General features: G+C 43.2%; 2 long non-coding RNA genes across 3 annotated transcripts; one reads left to right on the plus strand and one right to left on the minus strand.

The window, feature by feature from the left end:
* Positions 1-468: 468 nt before the first annotated feature.
* On the plus strand, positions 469-22,532 carry LOC115252373 (uncharacterized). 2 transcript variants are annotated; one of them, XR_003890807.1, is made up of 6 exons: positions 469-1,304; positions 1,438-1,770; positions 1,890-2,057; positions 14,545-14,653; positions 21,805-21,974; positions 22,428-22,532. It is a non-coding gene; the product is annotated as an uncharacterized lncRNA (long non-coding RNA). The 2 variants fall into 2 exon arrangements; XR_003890806.1 differs by having other exon boundaries at positions 472-1,770.
* LOC105418506 (uncharacterized) lies at positions 13,058-14,360 on the minus strand. The gene is made up of 2 exons (XR_965694.2): positions 13,923-14,360; positions 13,058-13,847 (listed from the first exon to the last, which is right to left on the minus strand). It is a non-coding gene; the product is annotated as an uncharacterized lncRNA (long non-coding RNA).
* Positions 22,533-23,233: the final 701 nt, after the last annotated feature.

The raw sequence follows: 23,233 nt of genomic DNA on the forward strand, positions 1-23,233 counted from the left end.
AAATGATTAATACATTTTTGTCCCTTTCATTCAGATTTCTCTTATATTAGTAAGTGAAAGTTATTCAGGCAAACATCTTTTGGTTTTTTTTGCTATTTATTTTCAATGGATGACCATTTGTGCCTCGTTTATTTGTCCCAGATTGATTTTCTTTCAGGTTAAGGCAACTGCTAATTTTCTTTTTATTCCATTAATAACTCAGAATGATTTATTTCAGAGAGATTTATCTTGTATTATTGCTGCAGTCGTTGGCTTTGAAATCATATTTCATGTTCTTCTGCATTCCTTTATAGTAAAAATAATGATATTTTGTTGTTTTGTGTTTTTTCTGTAAATCTACATGAGGGGATTTCAGTGAGTGCGGGTGGGGTACCTCAATTTGTTGCTAATGCCCCAAGTGGGCCAGAGACGGCCCTGTCTCCATTGGACTGATGGAGCCCAGAGCGCTGGCTGCTAGTTACATTTAATTCCAACTGAATCACATCAACTCAGGTGGTGACTTACTTCACTACACACACAAGTGTGCGTCCTCATCTCACAACACAAGTGCACTTCCATCACTTGTGCCCTGTGGAAGGAAGAAGATGACACACAACAAACAGTTCAAAGGAGGGCTCAGAGCAGCAGCTCGCTCCACTTCTGTGGTCCATGTGCATGAAGCCTTTGTGTGTTAAGGACTTTAGATGCTGGAGCTAACGTAAGCTTGATATCTCTGTCCACCTTCAAAATAAGTTTCATATATGATGTGAGCTGGCCTTTTCCATTTTTAGAAGTTCATGATTCCATTTCTTACATCTTTAATTTTTCCCTTTCTTCTGGTTCTGCTTTTTTCTGATATAATTTCTGTGCTCTTTCTTTCTCCCCCTCTCTCCATCTCTCTCTTCCCCCTCTCTCCATCTCTCTCTCGCTCCATCTCTCTTTCCCCCTCTCTCCATCTCTCTCTCTCTCCATCCCCCCCTCTGTCTCTAGGAGTCAGGATTCTTTATACTGTAGTCACAGCGCTGCGCTGCTCTTCCTTCTTCTCTGCACTCTGGATGAAAAGCGATCCTTTTCCCGTCCTTTCTCAGTGCTGCCTATTTGGACTAGACAACTCAGAGAAGAACCAGAGATCATCTGAGGGTCAAACCTGGATCCACACAGAAGAGTGACTCTGCAGGAGACAAAAGTCTGGACTGGACAGACTTTCTGGACAGAAAAGTCAAGAATAAAGCTTTTCTAAATTCCAGCTGATGTTCTGTGAGCGGATCCTCAGCTGACCTGTTAGTTTCTGGGAATCGTCTCCAAACTTAGATGAAAACCTAAAGGTATGAATTAAGCCACGTTGCAGGGTAGAACAGATGTACAGCCTGACTGTCACTGAAGATTTGCTGCACATATGCGTCCTGTACCGACATAGCAGATCACAGATGTTGTAAAGGGGACTTTGCATCCTTCTAGATTTGACTGTGGAGGTATTTTGGACGGACCAGACTTCCACAACTGCGCTCGGACTCAGCAGCGGCGTGAGCGCCGTCTCCTTTCCGCCATGATGTCTCAGTCGGACAGAAGAGGAGCAGCGGTCGGGGTCGCAGAGGGACAGAGGATGCGCTGATCTGGATCCACCGAGGAGGGCAGACGGGGATTGTCTTTTTCCGTCCATGGAGGGGGGTCTGCTGCTCGGCGTGCCTCCGCCACTCTAGATTTGTGCACAAAAGCGGTTGATGTAGATTCTTTCTGCACCTTTTTTATTCCTTCGCGTCTTATAAGACGGCGCGTCCCAAAAAACTGCCGGTAAGGTTCACAAATGTATTTCACGCCCTGCGAGTGTTGCAGCGCTTCTATATGTTGCATTTATACGCACGCGTCACATTCCGTATGCGCGCCTCTGAGCCTCTGTTTTATCTGTTCAGACAGAAGCAGAAGTCCAATTTCCTTGTAATCGCAAAGGCTACTCTCCTCTTCATCTGGTCTCTCCATCACTCACAACGTGCGTGCGTGCGTGCGAGGTCAGAGACCAAATCTGCCAGAGTATTCTTCCGCCGCACGGACGAGCGAGAGAAAGTCCGTCAACCTCTCTGGTAAGATGCGAACCAACCCGGGCTTCACTGCAGCCCCACCAAGTTGACTTTAAATGTAGAAGCTCGCTGTCATGTTCCGCTGAACGGAGACGCACTCCGCGATCTCTTCGATCTCCTCGATCCCTTCACGCTCAGGTCCATTGGAACCTCTTCAGCAAGAGTCAGAAATTCTGCACGGGAGGCGCAATTTGGCGTTTAAATTTCAACTACGAGTTACTCTTTGGTATTAAAGGTTTTACAGTTGATTTTTTAAATTTATGTACACAAGCGATGCTATCCTGCACGCACGCAAGCCCACGGTACATAAAAACACAATTAATTCATGCAAACGTTTTGATTTCGAAACTGTAGTATTTGTAATAAATATTACAATTATTAAAGCTTTATTTACAGCGGTCTGAACCAGTAGAAAGCCATTTTTGCTGCATCCCCCCATCATTATGACCTTAGTTTGTTTTTCTGGATCTATATGGAGTTTTTTTTAGCATTTTCTTTTGAAAATCTATATCCATATAAAATACAAAGAAACTGGGTCCATAAGTTGACCTGCTCCGCTTGCTGCGCACCATTGTTCTTGGTCATGTGATCCAACATGCTGTCCTGTCCTGGGGTTGAGGCTTGGCCCCTTCATGACCAGATGCTGTTGTTTCAATGATGAGGTGAAAGGTTCGAGGACATCATGTTTGGACTAAAGTATAATAAGACTAAACATTTCCCCAACGCAGCTGATTAAACTCTTTAAAATTCCAATTACATCATCATATAGGAGAAAAAGAATGGGATGAAGAATGAAGCATAGCTCACACATGTCAAACAAGAATAAAATGCACACCAATCAATCCATCAATCAATCAATCAATCAGTCAATCAATCATCTTTATTTATATCGCATCTTTTACAATCAAAATTGTTTCAAGGCGCTTTCCAGAATCCCAGGGCCTGACCCCAGACAAGCAACAGTGGCAAGGAAAAACTCCCCTTTAACAGGAAGAAACCTTGAGCAGGACCAGGCTCATGTAGGGGGACCCTCCTGCTGATGGGGGGGTGGGTAGAGAGAGAGAGGAGAAGGGGGGAGGAGAAGGGGGAGGACAGGTATAGGAGAGAATAGGCAGAGATCAGGAAAATACATTAATTATAACACATGCTTATAACACAGATGAACTTCTGTCCCAACACCTGAGCTGTACAGTGTGCAAAACTCTGGCTTATTCACTCTGAGGCTGGCTGGACCCAAATTTAATTTTGGGCATTGTTCAAATGAGCTCCCTGATCAGGTAACTCAGTTAGCACAGTTTGGGGGCTCCGTTAGCATATGTTGTATGTGCACCACTTACCACTGTGCTGCTGTCTGCTTTGGCTCTGTCTGGCTTTAGTTTTTGCCACTAGAAGGCGGATAACTTCTCTTCATTTTCCTCCTGTTTGTTTACATAAGACGCACCGGCGCTACTTGGCAGAAGGAGCCAGAGGAGGGGAGTGGGGCCTCTTGAGGGACTTGTGCACGGAGCGACCACTGTCATTGCACACGCAACACATTGTCACTGCTCCATAGAGATTGAAAGGTTGTCAGACCTCTAGTGCCCCCTTCTGGCCCAGGGCCCTAAGTGTTTGCCTGCTTTGCTTGTCGACACAAAGTGCCTCTGAATACCACAGCAACAATGAAACCACGATGGAGACTCAGACCAACTGTGTTCAATAGAGGCACCTAAAGATAACGCACACTGCGTTACAATGAGACAATGTGTGCTACATATCCTGCACCGGGTGATACTAAACCACAAACCTTGGACAGAAATCCTTTTACACTGTAGAGTGACAGCTTCCACGGAAGCTTAGAGCATGCAGGGACTGCCAGGCAGCTGAAAAGGGGCATAAATTGGGGGCGTTAGTGGCAATTATTCATCACATCCTTTAAACTTCTGACAGGACAAACAGTGTCCAATCAAGTCTAGTACTAATAAGGTGGCTTTGTGCGTGAAAGGGATTTTTCACTGCTTTTATTTTGAAAAGCCTCACTGAAAGTGATGTGCTAAGTTACGCAGTTTTGACTAATGAATGAAGAACTTTATACAGCACGTCAATCAGTTGGACTCCCCTGCCAAATTATATATGGTTCGATGTGATATATGAAGAAGGCAAGAGCTCTGCTCCTCGAGCTGAGATTCCGCCATGTTCTGTCATCACACTGACGCTGTCACATGTTCCCCAAGCATGTGACACCGTGGTGGATCCTAGAATGGGTGAGCTGGCCAGATCCTGTTGTAGCAACACATCCCCCATCCTTCCACATCCATGCTTGCAGTGGGTATGATGTTCTCTTTCTGAAACATCGTATTTAGTTTGCTCAAAATGTTTTCTCTCCTTCCTCTGTGGCCGACATCAGACTCAGCCTTCATGTATTTCTTCAAGAGCAAAGGTCTCTTCCTCGCACACCTTCCATGGATGTTACTCTCTCTGATTCAAGAGTCTTTTATCAAATCAAATCAAATCAAATCAAATCAATCTTTATTTATATAGCGTCTTATACAATCAAAATTGTTTCAAGGCACTTTCCAGAATCCCAGGGCCTAACCCCAGACAAGCAACAGTGGCAAGGAAAAACTCCCCTTTAACAGGAAGAAACCTTGAGCAGGACCAGGCTGATGTAGGGGGACCCTCCTGCTGATGGCCGGCTGGGTAAAGAGAGAGGAGAGGAGAGGAGAGGAGAGGAGAGGAGAGGAGAGGAGAGGGGAGGAGAGGGGAGGAGAGGAGAGGAGAGGAGAGGAGGAGGAGAGGAGAGGAGAAGGAGAAGGAGGGGGAAGAGGAGAGGAGAGGGAGAGGAGGGGAGAAGGAGAAGGAGAAGGAGAGGAGAGGAGAGGAGAGGAGAGGAGAGGAGAGGAGAGGAGAGGAGAGGAGAGGAGAGGAGAGGAGAGAAGAGGCACAGAGTACAGAAACACACACAAAAATACACTATACAACGGGTCAGCGGGGCCGGAGGTCATCATGCAGCTCCGAAAGGCGGCGATACCTGTAAATAAACAGAGAGGGGAGGGGGGGGGAGAAGCAGAAAAACTACACAGGAATCATCATAACTAGTCTTCTTGATGAGGAGGAGGAAAGGAGAGGAAAGGAGAGGAGAGGAAACCATGACCCAGTGGAGTGACAGAGGCCTGTCAGGTGATCATGTTTCCGGACCCCGGCAGCCTTGGCCTATAACAGCATAGCTAAGATGTGACCTAACGATTAGACGACCCCCTAAGTATGATAATTTGTCTGTCTATGATAGTAACTGGAACTACTGAATTAGTAACAATAAGCTTTTTCAAAGAGGTAGGTTTTAAGTCTGATTTTAAAAGTAGCGATGGAGTCAGCCTCCCGTACCTGGACAGGGAGCTGGTTCCATAGCAGGGGGGCCTGGTAGCTAAATGCTCGGCCCCCCATTCTACTCCTAGAAACTCTGGGAACCACAAGTAGACCAGCATTCTGAGAGCGGAGCGGTCTATTGGGCTGGTAAGGTATCACTAGCTCCTCCAGGTAGGATGGAGCTAGGCCTCTGAGGACCTTGTAGGTCAGAAGAAGTATTTTAAAAGTTATTCTAAATTTGACAGGCAGCCAATGAAGAGATGCCAGTACAGGAGTTATGTGATCTGTTTTGTCAATACCTGTCAGAACTCTGGCTGCAGCATTTTGGATCAACTGGAGGCCTCTTAAAGAGTTGTTTGGACACCCTGATAATAAAGAATTACAATAGTCCAGCCTGGAAGTAACAAATGCATGGACTAACTTTTCAGCATCATGCCGCGTCAGTAGCTTCCTGATCTTTGAGATGTTCCTCGGGTGAAAAATGGCACTTCTAGAGACTAATTTAATGTGTGAGTTGAAGGAGATATTTTGATCAAAAGTTACTCCTAGATTCCTCACAGAGAGACTAGATGTTAATGAGATACCATCTAGAGTGATCATGTGATCTAATCTATCCCTGAGAGGTTCAGGACCAAACACCATGACCTCAGTTTTTCCTGAGTTAAGGAGGAGGAAATTTGAAGACATCCAGGACTTTATGTCTTTAAGACAGGTCTGGAGCTTCACTAACTTCTCTGTCTCCTCTGGTTTCATGGATAAATAAAGCTGAGTGTCATCAGCATAACAATGAAAATTTATCCCATGCTGCTGAATAATGTTCCCTAAGGGAAGCATGTACAAGGTGAAGAGGATTGGTCCAAGTACAGAACCTTGAGGAACCCCATGGCTAACCCTACTGTATGAGGAGGGAACACCATGGACATGAGCAAACTGGTATCTATCAAATAAATATGATCTAAACCAGTTTAGTGCTGTCCCTTTAATCCCAATCACATGTTCCAGTCTATGTAACAGGATGCTGTGATCAACTGTATCAAAAGCAGCACTGAGGTCCAGCAGAACCAGCATAGAGACCAGTCCATGATCTGAAGCTATGAGAAGATCATTAGTAACTTTAAGAAGTGCTGTTTCTGTGCTGTGATGAGCTCTAAAGCCTGACTGAAACATCTCAAACAGGCTGTTCCTCTGCAGGTGCTCCAGTAACTGAGTCACCACCACCTTCTCAAGAACTTTAGAGATAAAAGGAAGGTTGGATATCAGCCTATAATTTGCTAATACGTCAGGGTCAGCTTGTGGTCTTCTCTCGGGGTAAACTACTTGGACGGGCAGATGTGGGCATGTTGGCAATGGCTGTTATCCAGACAGTCAGACAGAACTTCTTTTGAGAACTTTTTAAATCATTTAGAAGATTCAGAAACTACAAGCAGGGTAGTGAAGGACCCAATTGTAACACAACAGGCTTCACATGCTTTAATAAAATTCTTCCTTGTCAGTTCTTTTGATCTCACGTACTTGAGTAAACACAGATGCTCACACAGGGAAGATAGCAGGGTGAAAAGAAGATGAGTGGACTCAAAGTCTTTTGACGAGACCTGGAGGTCAGGGTCTGAGGGCAGTCTAGGTACTGAAGGGTGACAAGCTGGGAGCCCGTGCTACCAGTGAGCGTGCAAAGAGGAGGGTGGCCAATGTCACGACCCTCATCAGACTGCATTAATCTATGGATGAGGATTCATCCATGGACTATGGATGTAGAATAGTAGGAAATGGGGGTGGGTGAGAGGTGTGGTATGCCCTGGACAAGTTGACAGCTCATTGAAGAATATTTATATTATAGTGAATTTATTAATCTGAATAATCAAATGCATAAGATTCCCTCTTCACTTGCCTCATAGAGGGTCCACTGTATTCCTGCCCCACATGTGGAGGCGGGGCAGGAAGGAGAGCGGGCTTCGTACTTTAGAGGAATGCTTTATTTGCAATACAATTTGATGTTGCAGTGAAATTTCGAGGCCTTGCAATTATCCATGATGGCCAAAAATAGAAACAGTTTCCCCCATATAGTATTTAATACCAGTCATACCAGTTGCTTGTTAGGGGGGTCAGGCCCTGGGATTCTGTAAAGCACCTAGAAACAATTTTGACTGTAACAGACGCTATATAAATAAATAAAGAGTAAAAGATAAAGTAAAACCAGTAATACCAGTATGCTGATCATCGAAACAGTAATTTTCACATTAGGAATTGAACACTTCCTTTTTGATGGCTGTCCTAGTTGTAAAGGAAAACATCTTTATCTGTCAAACATTTGTGGCGGAGCGAGTCTTGATGTGTCACTCATGCACAGCTTAACCAACTCTGCTCAGATGTGGACTTTGGCGTCTTCACATATGACAGAAGGTTGGAAACCCAGTGGTGAAACGTCCTCCTCTTCCACACCAGGTGGTGATATGCATCTTTTCAACAGGTTATACATCATAAACAAGTGGTGGCAGAGCGGCATTTAGAACAGAGACAGATATTGTACAGCTTTCTTGATCTAGTAGCTAATGTACACATTACGTACAGTGTATGCTAACACTGGCATTCCTGAATGGTTTTGATCGTGGGTCACACACCAGTGTGGGGGTGTGGAGCAGGAGCACAGGCCTTGTCTAGTTTAACTCTAATTAGGGCGTAAACATGGCGGAATGTGTCATTGGGTGAGAGCGAGAAGCTCTTGAGAGCAGCATTTGATAGTAATGGTGAGACCGTAGGCATGTTGTTGTTGTTGACCCAATGACCTTGGGAGTGTGTTCATGCACATTTAGATTCAAGTATTTCTGAAGGTCAGAGCAGGTCATGTGATGCTCTCAGACTGGAACACAAAGGTCATTTGTTGGTTCATTGCTTTGCTCAATCCAGTTTCCCAGTGAAACAAAGCCTGGCCCTCCAAGAGGAAACATGGTCTTTCTTTCCTTCCGCAGATGTTTTCTATCTGCACCCTCTGTTCTCTTCTACTTGATACATATATGAGATTCTATTCTAAAGTTTATATTGATCCGTCTGTGTAGAAACCTTCACATGGCCTGCCATACGTGCAGTAACAAGACATGTCCAGCATGTGTGGCTGCCAAATGTTGCAGAACCATCTTCTTCCTGTCAGGATCAGTTCAACACATTTTATTTTCAGTGCTGTATAGTAGATAAGAGTAAGACAGGAGGCTGATTGCATTTGATCTACACAAATTGTGAAAACACAATTATTGTTAATATTTCATTCATTTACCGTTAATGTCGATTAAAAGCTGAGTCCCAGTGGGATTCTGCTGCCCCTGTCAGAACCAGTTAGGCAAGACTCCAATGTAAAAGCCAAGACCGACAGATCGAAAAGTTCAAATGTTTTATTAATTAAGTCCAGGAATTCCAAATGAGCAGACAGAATCAGGCCAGTAATCTAAGCAGGAATCATGCAACATGCAGGACGAGACAGGAGGGCCGACGTTGGACACTTTAACAAAAGAGAGTCGGGCAAAAGGGAAAGAGAAGCTTGTTCAGACACGAGCTGAACAACAGGCTTCCCTTCTTCCCTTCAATAATATGAAGACACTTGATATGTGCAAAATTGGCTCGTTGCGCTAAAAATGCCGTTTTCAAGTTTAAGTGAATGCCCTGTCCTTGAAGGTTCTCCACTCAATACAGAGGCAGGTGGTGGACCACAATTTGTCTGCTGGTCTCTAATGATGTTATAGGCTGAGTCTAACCCATGGTGCCTACACGCACGTGCTTGCTTGGTATATTAAAGTTATTGAACTTGGTGACCTGTTGACCTCCATCCTGCACTCGGGCTCAGTCTGATATGTCTTACAAACTTCTTGTGAGGAGCTGCATCACTGAAGTCCCTGAATTGTCTAATGCTAAGTGGATCGCACATCTTGCTCATTTGACAGGCGCACTCGTGCATGTACCTGGTTAGTAGATCAGCTCTGTGCGCTCTATCAAAGTTTACCGCGCTTTTGTACACACAAAGGTTTTATAGACCAAACCCTCCATCTCTCCTGCCAGACCTCCCAAAGCCACAGCATTTCATATCAGCTGAAGGCTTCTGAAAGAATTGTTTGGTTGGACATCTGATTAACAAGGAGTGACTGCATGGATGACCTTTTGGGCAGTCATTATACTAATCTTAGCAGTGCAAATAAAAGGCCTTTTCATGTGTGAGTTAATGGACAGATCTTAGCCAAAATTTAGGCCGAGCTTCTTCACCGTCAATCTGGAGGCCAATGAAGTAGTATCTCCATTAGATCTCAATCTAGAACTTTGTGTCTTCAAAACACTTCAATATTTGCTCTGTCACCTGTGTAACAATACAAGTGTATTTCATGCCACCATTCAATGTTTCATAAGGGAAGCCTGTGAAAAGGACTGGTCCAAGTACAGAACCTTGTGGGACACTATGACTATCTCGACTGTATGAAGACGACATTGCCTACATTCCCATTCTAGAACCTCTCTGACAAGGAGGATTGAAACCAGCCTCGTACTGTCTCTTTGATCCCATTCACACGTTCCAGGCTTTGGAAGGACATACTATGATCAGTCACAGCATTGAGGTCCAGCAGAACAACTGTAGAGATCAGGCCATGCTCTCATTGTATTTGAAGCCATAAGAAGGTTGTTAAGGACTTTAACAGAACTCTAAAACAGGTCTGGAACATCAAGAACTTTACAGATTTAAGGGAGATTAGCCCATAAATTGCTCATGGATGTGGCTCAGGTGAAGGACCTTGAGATGTGGTCTGACTGGTCAACAGGACCTCTGTGGGCAGATTAAAACAGACTCTTTCTGATTTGTCTACATCAGAAACCTATCAAACCTCTTCACCAGGGATCAGCTTGATCACCTCATGCAGGGCTAAAACTTCTCTGCAGAAGCTGAAAAGCTCAGAACCATAGAAGAAAGAAATATAGAGAAAACCTGCAGAACAATGCTCCTCCATCTGAGAAGATGTGGTTTCGGTCAAAACAATGACTATCATTCAATAGAAAGAGGTGATACAACTGATGAACACGAGAAGGTGAAAATTCCTCCTGAACTTTAAATCAGAGACAGTAAAAAAGGTTATATCAAACCACCTTCCTGTTCATTTCTACGGGAATATATTTAGCCTTGTGTCCATACTGTTTTTATAGGACACAAAGGGAAGATTGTGATGAAACATGTTCATACACACTGTGTGTGTGTGTGTGTGTGTGTGTGTGTGTATGTATTTCTAGAGGCAGAATTATAGTCGAGCATAAAGCTGTTTATGTAAACATTCTTCTTTTGTGGACATTTATGGGGGCTAAACTGATAGATAGGCTATACACACACACACACACACACACACACATACACGAGACATTAATATTAGTCCCATCTCCCTTAATAGATTGGCTAGCACATATGCTACATGCAGGAAAGCAAGGCTGTGTAATTCCATTTGCATGTCCACATCCTGCTGGGATGAATTGGTTTCTGAGGTTGGTTCTATAATCACATTTAGTCAAAATGTAGAAAATGCTGATCCAGCATTTGAACAGTTTGTGTATGTGCACTGAGTGGAGCTGCTAGGAGTATGTGCATGTGAGTGGATAGAATTGTTGCTTTTTAATCTCTTTCCAAGTGCTAATGGAATTTTTCAGTTTTCCGGGTCACTTTTGACTTTGCAGCTATAAAAGAACTGCTACTCACTTGAAGAGACAACAGCAGTGGCTTACAATTGACTTTGAACCAGGCAACAATGTTTTATTCTATAAAAGACATCATTCTTCTGTAACTAGGACACGCTGCCGTGTTTGTTGGGGTATTGAGGTGGGATGGAGGTCAGCATTGAAGGTAGTTTGGGTTAATGATGAAGTCAGGGTGAAAGGACACCTCTACTGGGCCAGCTGAACACCTTCGGGCTCTACTGCTGGCCCAAGAGCCCTGCTCCCTGGTAATAACCAAAGCAGGTGTGTGCAGAGGAGCCCATCTATGGCTCTTGGACCTGGCACCATCCCTGGTCATCCCTGTTCTAAAAGTGCTTGCAGACCAGCTGGCAGATGTCTTCTCCAACATGCTTGAACACTTTACTGCTGCGGTAAAGTCCACCATGGCCCATGATGGATGCTTGGATGGCTGCCATCCATGCTCATCATCAAGTGCTCTGAGCGGTCAGTCAAACATCCCTGAACTCCTCAGTTTCACTGGATTCACTAAATTTTAGATAGCGAGTCAACTGGCTCCTCAGGGACGTCATCACCCTCACAACGACTTCAGTGTGAAGGACACAATGGTGTGTGCACGTGTGCGTGCATGTGTGCGTATCAGTGAGAGACAGAGACAGACATTTAGCTCAAACAGATTCATTTTTTTCCTGCCAAGCTTTTAATTTCATTCAACAGAAGCTACCTGAAGGAACACGCTATCATCATGTGGACATCACTGTCATTAGTTATGGTGGTCCATATGAGTCCACACCTGTTGGTGCAGCATTAGTCTCAGCACACCAGACGGCGTCCAAGACAGTCAAAATGAGAATATTCCGTCAGCCTGCAGGAACATTGCTTCTTAATTTGGCAGCGGAAGCTGAAACTGTCTTGGGCTACAGCTGTGGTCATTGTGGGCCAGGTTCTGGATCACTTTCAGCCAGACGGTCTGTGCCACCCTGTTTTCCACTTCAGTCCCTGTGAGACTAAATGTTGACGTGGCATTTCAAATGCTGCTGTTGTCGCTGGAGATGGCAGCAACTGTTCAGCATCGCTGAATGTCAGTGCTGCGGTGGTGCAGCGGGAGGCTGTAATTCACCTGCTCAATGAGCCACTGATGCAGCACAGCAAATCATTTCTATGTCTTTGCTATAAGGTCAAACCAAAGAGGATGGCAAGTTTAGCACATCTGCAACAGAATCACAAATTGGAAGAACTGGCAGTAAATTGGGGGTTCATGAAATTGGCCTGTGTAATTGATTATGCTTCCTTGTCCCAGCACCATTCTAATTATTCATGTTACAAACATGTCTACTCTCCTGCTCTGATGTTTGAACTGGTGTAATCTGACATCAGTTTAATTTTCCTTATTGGTTTCTAAGTTGCATCTATATAAGTAACAGAAAATATTAATATGCATTTTCAAGGACTCAAAATCTCTCTCTGTCTCTTCATTGTGTTCATTAAAACTTTGAATTAATCTGTTGCTTACGGATTCTATGGATCCACAAGGTTGGAAAGAGTCACTGTTGGTGTCCATTCTGCTGTGTGGATGCTAAAGAAGCACTAGCTAACTGATGCTAACAAACCACCAATTATTGCTCTATCTTGGTTTGATCGTAAAAGCCTCGCTCTATCCTCTGGATGAGTTTCAAGCTGTTTGAAGCAAAGGCACTTCTAATTGTTTACTGTTGTAGCCTTTTACCAGTTTTAGCCAGCTGGGTTGGCAGCAGCTTCATGGAAGGAAGTTGTAAGACAGGGAGGAAAGGGACGCAGATGTGGAACGATAAACCTCTGCTGCTAAGTGAGCAAAGCAAAATGTGCAGTGCCACTGTGCCTGGCTGGGAACCTAAGGCCCCCCCAACTACGAGGCAGGGACCTTGAGCATCCGGGTGCCCTTAATCTGGATGGACTGAACTGTGACTGCTGGACAGATGTGGCGACAGCACACTCAGAAGTTAAAACTCAGATGGAACATGAGCTTATGTCACAGTGACGTGGTCCAAAATCATATTTATTTCATTTGGAAAATTACGTTGACAGAATTGTTAAGACTCAGTTCATGTTTAATGGAATTTAACCAGAGATCTGTTTAAATTGGATGAATTAGCAAAACGTGTGTGGTCAGATTATTCCCATTTAGAGATAAATATAAGGTGTTAGGCAATGTATTATTTAATTACTGTAGTTCACTCAGGCAAGATGTGTTTGTACTTTAATGGTAAGCATATTTTAAGGGGGTGTTAGATTAAAAAAATGTAGTCATGGAATTTAAATGTTAATGTTTGCAATTTACAGTTCTGAAAACTGACCCCCTCCGCCCAAAAAAAGAAATTTGATGGTAAAAGATATTGGTACTGAAATATCGGTCATCACTTTACCTTACAATCGATAATTGAAAAACTTCACTGGCCAATCCCTAATGTTGATGCTAATCTCACTGGCATTTGAGTCACAGTTCTTTCTTTGCTGTATGTAAAATTTTGTCCTTGGAGGGGATGCCTTCTCTTCTTTTCTGTCTGGAACAATTGCTGGGCAATTCTGGTCATTCATCCTGTCCTCAAACATAACGCTGAGCTCTAATGAGGTGGACAACATGAGGGCATGAGGGCAACAGCTGCCCTCATGCCAACAGACAAGAGTTGGGAACCATTTATTGACAGACAGTTGAGTTCTCCGTTCCACATCAGCAGACTCAAGCCAGTCCAGAATGGTCCACTTCAGGGTCCAGGAGCGACGGCATGCCTACAAGGTAAAGAAGATCCTACCGGTCATGCATCCCAGTAACTGGTGTCCATCATGTTGGACAAAGATTATCACCTGGGACTTCCGCCATTCTCTCCTTCCATCCTGTGTTCAAGCGTCATGCTCCAGATTTTGTGCTTTGGATTAAAGTGTTTGGGTTTTGAAAAAATCAATTTGTTCACAAGGTACTGGCTGTCATTAAAATGGTTAAAGAGTTCCCTGTAGGAGCGCTCTTGACTTCACAGTCCTTTTGTTAGGAACGGCAGTCATGAACTGAACCCCAAAAAGTAGACACACACAGGATCGAGTAGATTTGAACTGATAAATCTTTACTGAAATCGTGGCAGCTGAACTCTCCATCAGAGCACGCACAAATAGGCATCTGAATGGACAATCTGCAGGAACGAAACAGGAAACCAAAACATACGTGCAAGCCAGAGAGTTCAAGAGCCAGGCTGTGCCACAGAAGGTTGAACAACAGACTGGCAAAGACAGAAGCGTGGACCAGTCTTTTAAAACAGGAGGCAGGTGTAGATGGTTATCTGGAGATGAGTCGCAGGTGTGTAGATGAACCAGGAAGCAGCCCCACCCAGCCAAGGGAGGGGAGAGGAAAAACATTCTTAACACCTTATTGTTGAAGTTTTTTCCTCTGTTGAGCTGTTCTGACCTTTTCTGTACTCTGTTCTGATTCTTTAAGGTGCCGAGCAGAGAGATGAAGATGTTCTGCATCGTGTTCCTTCTCCTCACTCCAGGAGTGTGTGAGGATGATGATGATGATGTAAAGTACATCTCTAAGAGAAACTCTGGTAGGATGCCAGCTCTTGATATCACTTGGAATATTTCATTTGCTTTCAAAGCATTAATCTTTGTGTTTTATGTCCCCACTTTTCTATTCTGCTCTCTCTACTATTATCTTGCTATCATTCACTTTTGAACTGCACGTTTTTATCCTTGATGATGCAGTGACAAATTGTTGATGTTGAACCTAAGTATGTGTTGCCTTGCAGCAGGAGAACTCATGGTGTTCTTCCTCGATGTTGCTTTGCTCATTTCTGTCTCAGTGGTCTGCTGGAGGCGAAACAATGGTGTGCACTTTGGTCCGGAACAATTATGTCTGCTTATTTCTTGCTGAGGTTTAGTCAGAGTCTCCTGTTAAATGATAATGTATTTATTGACTGAATGTGTTCAGCTTGCTCATCTTTAGAATCAGGTCTCTCAGTTTAATTAGCTTTTTTTTTAATGCAGCATAAATGACACAGAGAACGTTTATTGTGGTGTTTACCTGTGGTATTGTAATAAAATACCACGATCAACTATATATCCAAGGTCTCATCCATCCAGATCATAGTAACCCAGTGAGTCTACTGGAGGCATCAACTGAGCTATTGAAAGAAACTGGAACTTCTTTTAACAGTTCAGCTAAAGAACCTAATGAAGTGCTCTATAAGTATATACGTTCTTTAGTCATTAATATATAAGTTCATGGAGCTGTGACCACTGTGGAAAAGAGACATGAATACGCCCAGATTTTAAAGCTCGTTAGAGTCAACTTTGCAGGATTCGCATCTTTGTTGCTTTTACTTTGCAGTTGCTCATAATAATCTTTGAAACAAATTTCTCCTCCACATCTGCAGCAGCGGCAGCAGCAGAGATTTTTGTCCTCAAAATTAATTAGAAAAAACATAGTGTTAATATTCCACTGAGCCTTAATAACCCTCGCTTCCAATGCCTCCAAAAACTGATAATTCGTACTTTTTGTTTTTTTCAAGTGGTGAATGAGTTGCCCATCAAAAAGTAGTCTAGGCATCATCAAAACTAATTTAGGTGTGTTTATGCTGTATAAAACAAAGTCCCCATGGGGGTGGACTTTTGTTCAGTATCAGTGGTGTCTGAGTACGCCACAACTATAAGTGAGGCTTTATTGCACCGTTTCAAAGCCTCTAGAGCAGTGGTAGGATGGTATAAATATATATCAAAGTGTTAAGCACTTCACTGAATGTGACTGTGTGTGCGGGGAGAGGTGTGCATAGATCAGTGATATGTTGAGGGTACAGCACAGAAATGTGGGCGACTGCGGCAGGGAGCCTAAAATAGATTTAAATAATTCCTTTCCTCAATTATAGTTGAATGCACGGATTTGGATCACACTCCCTCAATGACTATTGCCAGGCCTGCTGTGTAGTTTTAATCTTTTTTTACATGGCCTGTGTCATCTGAGTGAAGTGAGTGGCAGGAGTCTTGGAATGTACAACCCCGATGGCCACTGCAAGAAACGACTGATCAGTGGTCTAAGGCAGTGGTCCCCAACCACCGGGCCACGGTACCGGGCCCGCACAAGAAATACAGAAATATTTCCATTTTATGTATTAGCTGAGTCTGAATGATCTTTTATTTGAAAAACCTTTGAGGAATGACCGGATTCTCTCGGTACGTCTTACACGCTAAAATTGAACCCACAAGCGAGCAAAATGAGTAAGAAACAAACGTCTTTAAAAAATTTCTTTGCGAAAAAGAAAAGGCCCAATCAAGAGATAGAGAAGAGGCCCACATCCGAGAAAAAGAAAGCTTTTTACAGACAATATCAGGAGTTCTACTTGAAATATGGACTTATCCCGGTAGGTGATTCCCGCATACCAAGCCCACTCTGCATAATTTGTGGCAACCAGCTCGCTAATGAGGCAATGAAGCCTTTAAAAACTACTTCACCACTTGGAGACCCAGCACCCTAGTTTAAAAGACAAGCCCCTGGATTATTCTGAAAGAAAAAAAACGGGAACACAATGGGCAGAAAAAGATTATTGAGGGCCATCACATCAGTAAATGGGAATGCACTGAGAGCATCCAGTATTCTGGATTGGTCCAGTATTCTGGATTAAAGTCATGGCAGAATACCCTGAAATCGCCACCACAGCACCTGAAAACCCGGTTGCCATTTCCGACATTCTATCTGTGTGAAGTGGGATTTCTGCAGTGTCAGCAACCAAAACAAAACTGGGCATAAAACAGACTGGGCATAAGCAACACACTTCGGGTGTCATTGTCTCCCATCACTCCCAGATGGGACCGGTCTCGTTGCAGAGAAACAAGCTCAGGGCTCCCATTGATTTGTCATAATGGTGAGTTAAAATGTTGAAAATAAATGTTCTTTATATATATTTTTTATATATTTTTGTGGCGTATCTGTATCTTATTTTGAAGGGATGTGAGATTAGTGCTTGTGGAGTCTTCGCGGTCACACTTATCTGATAGTTCAAAAACCCCCCCCGGGCCACAGTAAAATCGTCAAACGTTGACTGGTCCGCGGTGATAAAAAGGTTGGGAATCATTGGTCTTAAGGGATGGGACAGGATGACGTGCAGCATGAACCTGCAGGGGTGAGAAAACATGTCAGTTGGATCACCCAGCATCCTCAACCTACACAGACAATAGATGGTACATAAAATGATACCACCCTAGTTCTAAATATAAGATTCATGTGAGTAGAATTATGACTTGTGCTGCAGAATTACTGACTACTAGGGATGTAATAATACACTTACAACAGTAGGTCACCTAGACCTCATATGTTTCCACAGAGGGCACATCTTGTGATGGTCCAGTTGTTGGGATGGCCCGGTTAGTTTTTTCTCTGATAGCTAGAATTTTATCAGTGAAGAAGCTCATGAAGTCTTCACCACTAAGGGAAGAAGGGATACGTGGATCTAAAACACTGTGACTCTTGGTTAATTTGGACACGGTGCTGAAAAAAACCTCGGGTTGTTCTGGTTTTCCTTAATTAAAGAAGAAAAATAAGCTCTTCTAGCCTTATGGAGGGCCTTTTTTATCAACTGCCAGACAGTCTTTCCAGGCTAAATGGTAGGTATATATTTTATACCACTTATAGGAATACCACTTCCTTTGTAGTCTTCGTACTTTCTGCTTGAGGATCCTAATGTGTGAATTATACCAGGGGGCACACCTCCTCTGATTTACTATAGAATAATGGTGGATTCTTTCCAAGTATGAATTACAAAACTTTTTTAAAAGCATTTTGTCATAGTTTTTATGAGGGTGGATCTTAAACCAATAAGAAGAGCCTCAGTTTTGTCACTGAGGAGAACCAGAAGTTCATTTTCTGTCGGAAGTCACATAAAGAGAGGGTCGAGTGAGCAGAAAGATTGTGTGGTGCCTTGCAATGAGACTGAAGGTTAAATTCATGGAGTAGGTGGCCGATGGCGAGGACATTGGACATTGTCAATAACAGTCATAATGTTTCAGCAACCTGTCAAACTTGAACTGACATCATCTGTAAATTAGTGTTTCTTGAAGGGTTGGCTCAGCTGGAGGCATAACACTGGCACTGACACGGCATAAGCAGTCAGGCCAACAAAACTAGTGACCTGTTCAGGTTGTACTGATGAGGAGTGTACTACCATCATGAATGAGATTGTAAAGCATTGTGAGACAAACGTTATAGCAAAGCAAAGGTCAGCAGAATGTTTACTTATGGCCTCAATTTACAATGACACAGTAGCTATGAATTTATATGACCTAGATCCAGAAGTGTTGTATCTGAATGCAATTGGCCATTTCACAAGGATGTGGCCAGAAAAATCCCTAGCCGGAACCCGAACCCTACCCCTGGGTCCCAAGGGCAAAAAACTCTATGCATATTATACATGGCTACAGTCCATACAGTACGTGTGGGGCCGAAATCCAAATCTGCAGTCAGTTTTCACTGACCAGCCACCAGCTCTGGAAGGGACTAGGATTGGTAGCTGGATAGTCCAGCATATTTTAGCATTACGTGCTAAAATGCTACTAGCATTCACATGAGCAGAATGCTCTGAGAGCATGTGAAGAGCCCTTTGTAAACAACTGCGAGCGACTATTGTTGAGTTGGAGTACAAGTCTCCTCCTTCGCCACACCCTCAAATCAATATGGCCATTAGTTTAACCAGGCCTTAGGGTGAGACTCCCCCTCTTCACGATCACATAATGGAAACAGACAATGAGGCCCAAAGTGAAGAGGAGAAACTTTAACTATTGGATGTTAGAGATGCTCCTTGATGAAGTCAAGGCAAGAATATTCTTTTTGGAACGCTGTCTTCTGGAATTAATAATAAATGAAAGTGAATGGATGAGTGTGTGTGAGGTGGTGAATGCAGGAGGTTAGCACATTTGCTGAGATTTTTTTTAAAAAGTGGTCTGGCAAGTGGACGTGAAGTAGAGGACTCCTCTGACCTAATGAAAATGCTTCCCGTTTACTCAAACAAATTCATCTCCTGATGGTGCCTTTATATATACATGGCTCCTGGCCATGTCATGCTCCAAGTGTGGCCACAGCTGTGGAGCTGCAGCCACAATAGGAGCCATAGCTCTGCACATGGTTCCATGAGGTTTGTCCTTAGGAACCTAAAGGAGCTGATGAACTTGTAGTCCTGAGCCACAAAAACTAGTCTCTCTAAACTGTACATTGCTAATGTGGCTCAGGAGTGGCCTTTCTGACATTCTGAAGTTTCCCAGCATCACCACTGAGGCTCGCCAACGGCTCCAAAGCACGAGAAATGTGCGTACATCAGCCACATGTTGGCATAGAGCATTGCACATTTCCGTTTCGTTTCATTCTTGATAAAACTTTTTTCTGCGTATGTCTCTTTGTGATTCATTTAGAGGGTTTTAGAGATTGATTCTCTAAAGAGAACAGGAGAGTTTGTTCTACATTATGTTTCTTACTGTCATTTTGGGGGTCATGTTGGGGTGGAGGGATTGTTGATGTTGGAGTAAAGGTTTTGAAGGGAAAAATTGTCGTTGTAGTTATTGAACTTTTAGTAGGTGTCACGGGCAGAAGCAGAACAGAAGCAGGGCAGGAGAAGACACAGGTGTGCCAGATTGGACTGAGGAGCACAGGGAAGAGACAGGTGTGTCAGGGTTAAGGTGTTGCAGACTGTGACGTAGGCGTCAATTTTGAACCCTAAATCAATACTCAGCCCGGGGGCAACCAAATGTGTCCCAAACACTCTGTTTGAATGTCCACCGGTGTAACGTTACAATCTGGGTGACAGTCGCCCGTCGTCCTGAGCGTGTCCTCCCTAACAACCACAGCTGCCTGTGCAGGAATCCGCCATTCTCATTCTTGTTTCACCCGTGTGTGGCTGCCAGGACTGCCGTCGGGTACAGTCCAATGACGGAGTCCCAACGAAGCCGTCCCCGCATCTTCTCCCAGTAGAAAAGGCACTTGGTTCACAGGTAGCTTAGCATTAGCATTTAGATTAAAAGGAAGTCAAACTGGCCATTCAGAACAAGGTGGTAAGGCTGGTGTGCGTGGCTGGTGTGCGTGGCTGGTGTGCGTGGCTGGTGTGCGTGCCGCTGGTGTGCGTGCCGCTGGTGTGTGTGCCGCTGGTGTGTAGCTGAGCTAAATCCTTTATTTAAACCAAAGCACATTAGTAACGTTTCAGTTAGACATTAACCAGCTGCATAACAGGAGCATCATACGTTCCCCTTAAAGTCAAGCATACTGGTATCAGCAAGATTATTGGGCATTTAAAGGGTTTGGTACACTGGCACCACCAATAGTTCTTATGGGTTGATGAGGAAAAATTCAGGGCAACAAATATGCAAATAGAAAAATAACAACAACTGAACTGAAGAACCCTTCTGGAGAGAAGGCAAAACGTCTTCTAGGAAAATAACAGTTCAGTCGACACAGAAAAACTTTGGATAACTTTGACCTGGATGAATGTGAATCTACACAGATGACAACAAAAACAACAACAACAGTGCTGCGACTGCTGCATTATTTAATACTCCATTATTCTATCATAAAGCTGCAGAATCGGCAAAGAATGCTGATGGCTGTTTAGACAAACCGTTGTGTCTGCATTATTTTCTGGCCGGAAAATGAGGGAGGACGTCATAAGGAGAGCCAGGAGTCGGCTCTCACCTTGATTCCATTTTTTTTTCCTTTTTTATGCTTTCATTGCTTTGTCTCGTGCTTTGTTTCACATTAATTTTATCCTCTTAGTAGCCGTAGGACATGTCCCTCTTTGGAGTGTCTGAGATTGTAATCTCAGCTGTCCGATTAAATCTCGTTGCCATATTGCTGAGTTTAAAATGGCCCATTGATGTTAATGAGTAAATGGTTCCTCCAAAGAATAATCAGCCTTGATTTTATCCTTGATCATACCACTGTAATCAGGGGGTGAAGAGCTCCTTTCAACTCCAACATGCTTCAGGGCTCGTTTCACTTCAAACTGTAGGTGAGACTAAAAATCCCCACTCACATATCAAAGCTCTGAGGCTAAAGCTGGTGTCCACACACAGCAGAGCTACATCTATGTGACTGAAATAAACTTAGACATCTGGAAAATGAGTAAGTTGGAATACTAGTTTCTTTACCTGCATTTGTGAAATGTTGTGACAGTGTGACTTTGTTATTCAAAGTTCAGATATGTCTTTTATTGATCAGTCTGGTTAAAGGTGGTGACTGTAGGTGATGAAAGGGAAGGAAAAGCCAATCTCTTGCAGCTTTAAGGGCAGCAGTGTATATCAGTCAGTCTAATTACACGAGGGGGACATTTTCCTTGCTGCTGCTGCTGCAGAGTTGTGTAATGACAGAGTTGCTCTGATAGGCCATTCAGCTGGGGCTGAACCTGTAATTAATGCTGTCACACGGGCTAAATTCAGGTCTTTTCATGCCTTCTTGCTCTCTGCAGGCATCATCTTTAGATATTGTAATGACAGTTCCCTTCCGCACAACTTTCTTGCACCACTTCCCATCCATGCAGTACTTTAATTTACTAATTGTCTTAATTTAAAATCTACAGCATTTGTGATTCAAGCTGCTTGATGCAGGTCCATGTCTATTTTTTTCCAATAAATATTTAAGATGGCTTTAATGCTCAGAGCTGCTTCCCTGTAGCATTTCGCTAAATGCATTTGTTTGCCCTCTACAATTTCATCTCTTGTGTCCACACAGTGGATGGATGCATAGACTGGTCTGTGGATTTAAAGGAGTACCATGTTTTGGCTGGTGAGCCGGTTCGGGTGAAATGTGCACTCTTCTACAGCTACATCCGAACCAACTACTCTGCTGCAGCCAACACCAAGCTCCGCCTCATTTGGTACAAGAACAAAGGAGATGCAGAGGTAGTTTCCTACCAGTCTAACAGAGAGTGAACCAGAATGTAAATACTCAAACCCACAAAAATCTCAGATAAGAAACCTTTAGCTAGAACCAAGCGTAAATTGCCGTATTAAGGGTGTATTCAGGACTGTATAGAATGAAGGCTAAACTGGCACAGCAGTGTGGCACAAAGTGGTTACCTCATTTTTGCATGAGGAGACCCTCCTACATGGTTAGTAGCACATCTGTTCGCCTTTAGGGCTTCATAAAGGTTTGCTTATGTAACTGCATGTAATTGAATGTTAATGTTTTTAGCCTAGTGAGGCTTAAAGTTATCACAGTTATTGAAATGGTATTTTGTCCATCTGATTTCCTTATGTAAAGAGCTCATTCACTGTGTTAAGTCTCTTTTCTCAGAATCCTGGCAGGACACTTTCATATGTGCTTTAGGATTATCTCTGTATTGTTTCCTTTAGGAGCCGATCATCTTCTCTGGTCACAGACTGAGCAAAGAAGATGACTCGCTGTGGTTCAGGTCTGCTGAGTTAGAAGATAATGGATTCTATACTTGCGTATTAAGGTAAAGTAATGATACAGGAAGGACTAGATCATTTTATTCCTTTATTATTTTACTGCCTTTTAAATTGGAGCACATTTTTAATGTTTTTCTTTCAAACAGGTTAAAATACTCCTTTGTTAACTCTTTAAATTAAATTTCAAAGTCAGTTTATCATTATAGTTTAAGAAACAAAAGAGGGATCAAGAAACAAAAAAGAATTCAATTAAATGTAAAGAAAATATAATTACCAACATAAAACAACTGCAGCTGAAGGATTTCTTTTTATACATTCTTTATTTGTCCAAGTTATTGTCTTTAAATGGGCCTTTCAGTTTGCTTTTCTTCATTTCTTCACAAGTTGTTCCGTGGTTTAACTCCCTGAGTTCACCCACCATGAACTTTTGCATTTGTTCTCAGTTTTTTTTCACATGTCCATCTAACCTTTAGGCTGGATCTGTCCTCCCTCATTTGGAACAACTCTTGGATGAATGCTGCATATTTGTGATTGAATTTGATCCTTGAATTTGAGCGTTTTGAGTTTGAAAAGGGGTATGTTGCTTATTCATGATTTCCATTAGTTATGAGTCTTCTGGCTGTTTTCTGAAGGATCAATATTGAATTGGTGGTTGCCTTCCCACCACTATCTTCTCTATGGGAGTGTGAAGAGCAAGACCTCGTGACCTTATGTATCTGCAAATAAAATGATTTCCAGGATTTTGGAAA

Source organism: Takifugu rubripes, chromosome 14, assembly GCF_901000725.2.
Source record: "Takifugu rubripes chromosome 14, fTakRub1.2, whole genome shotgun sequence".
Classification (NCBI taxonomy): Eukaryota; Metazoa; Chordata; class Actinopteri; order Tetraodontiformes; family Tetraodontidae; genus Takifugu; species Takifugu rubripes.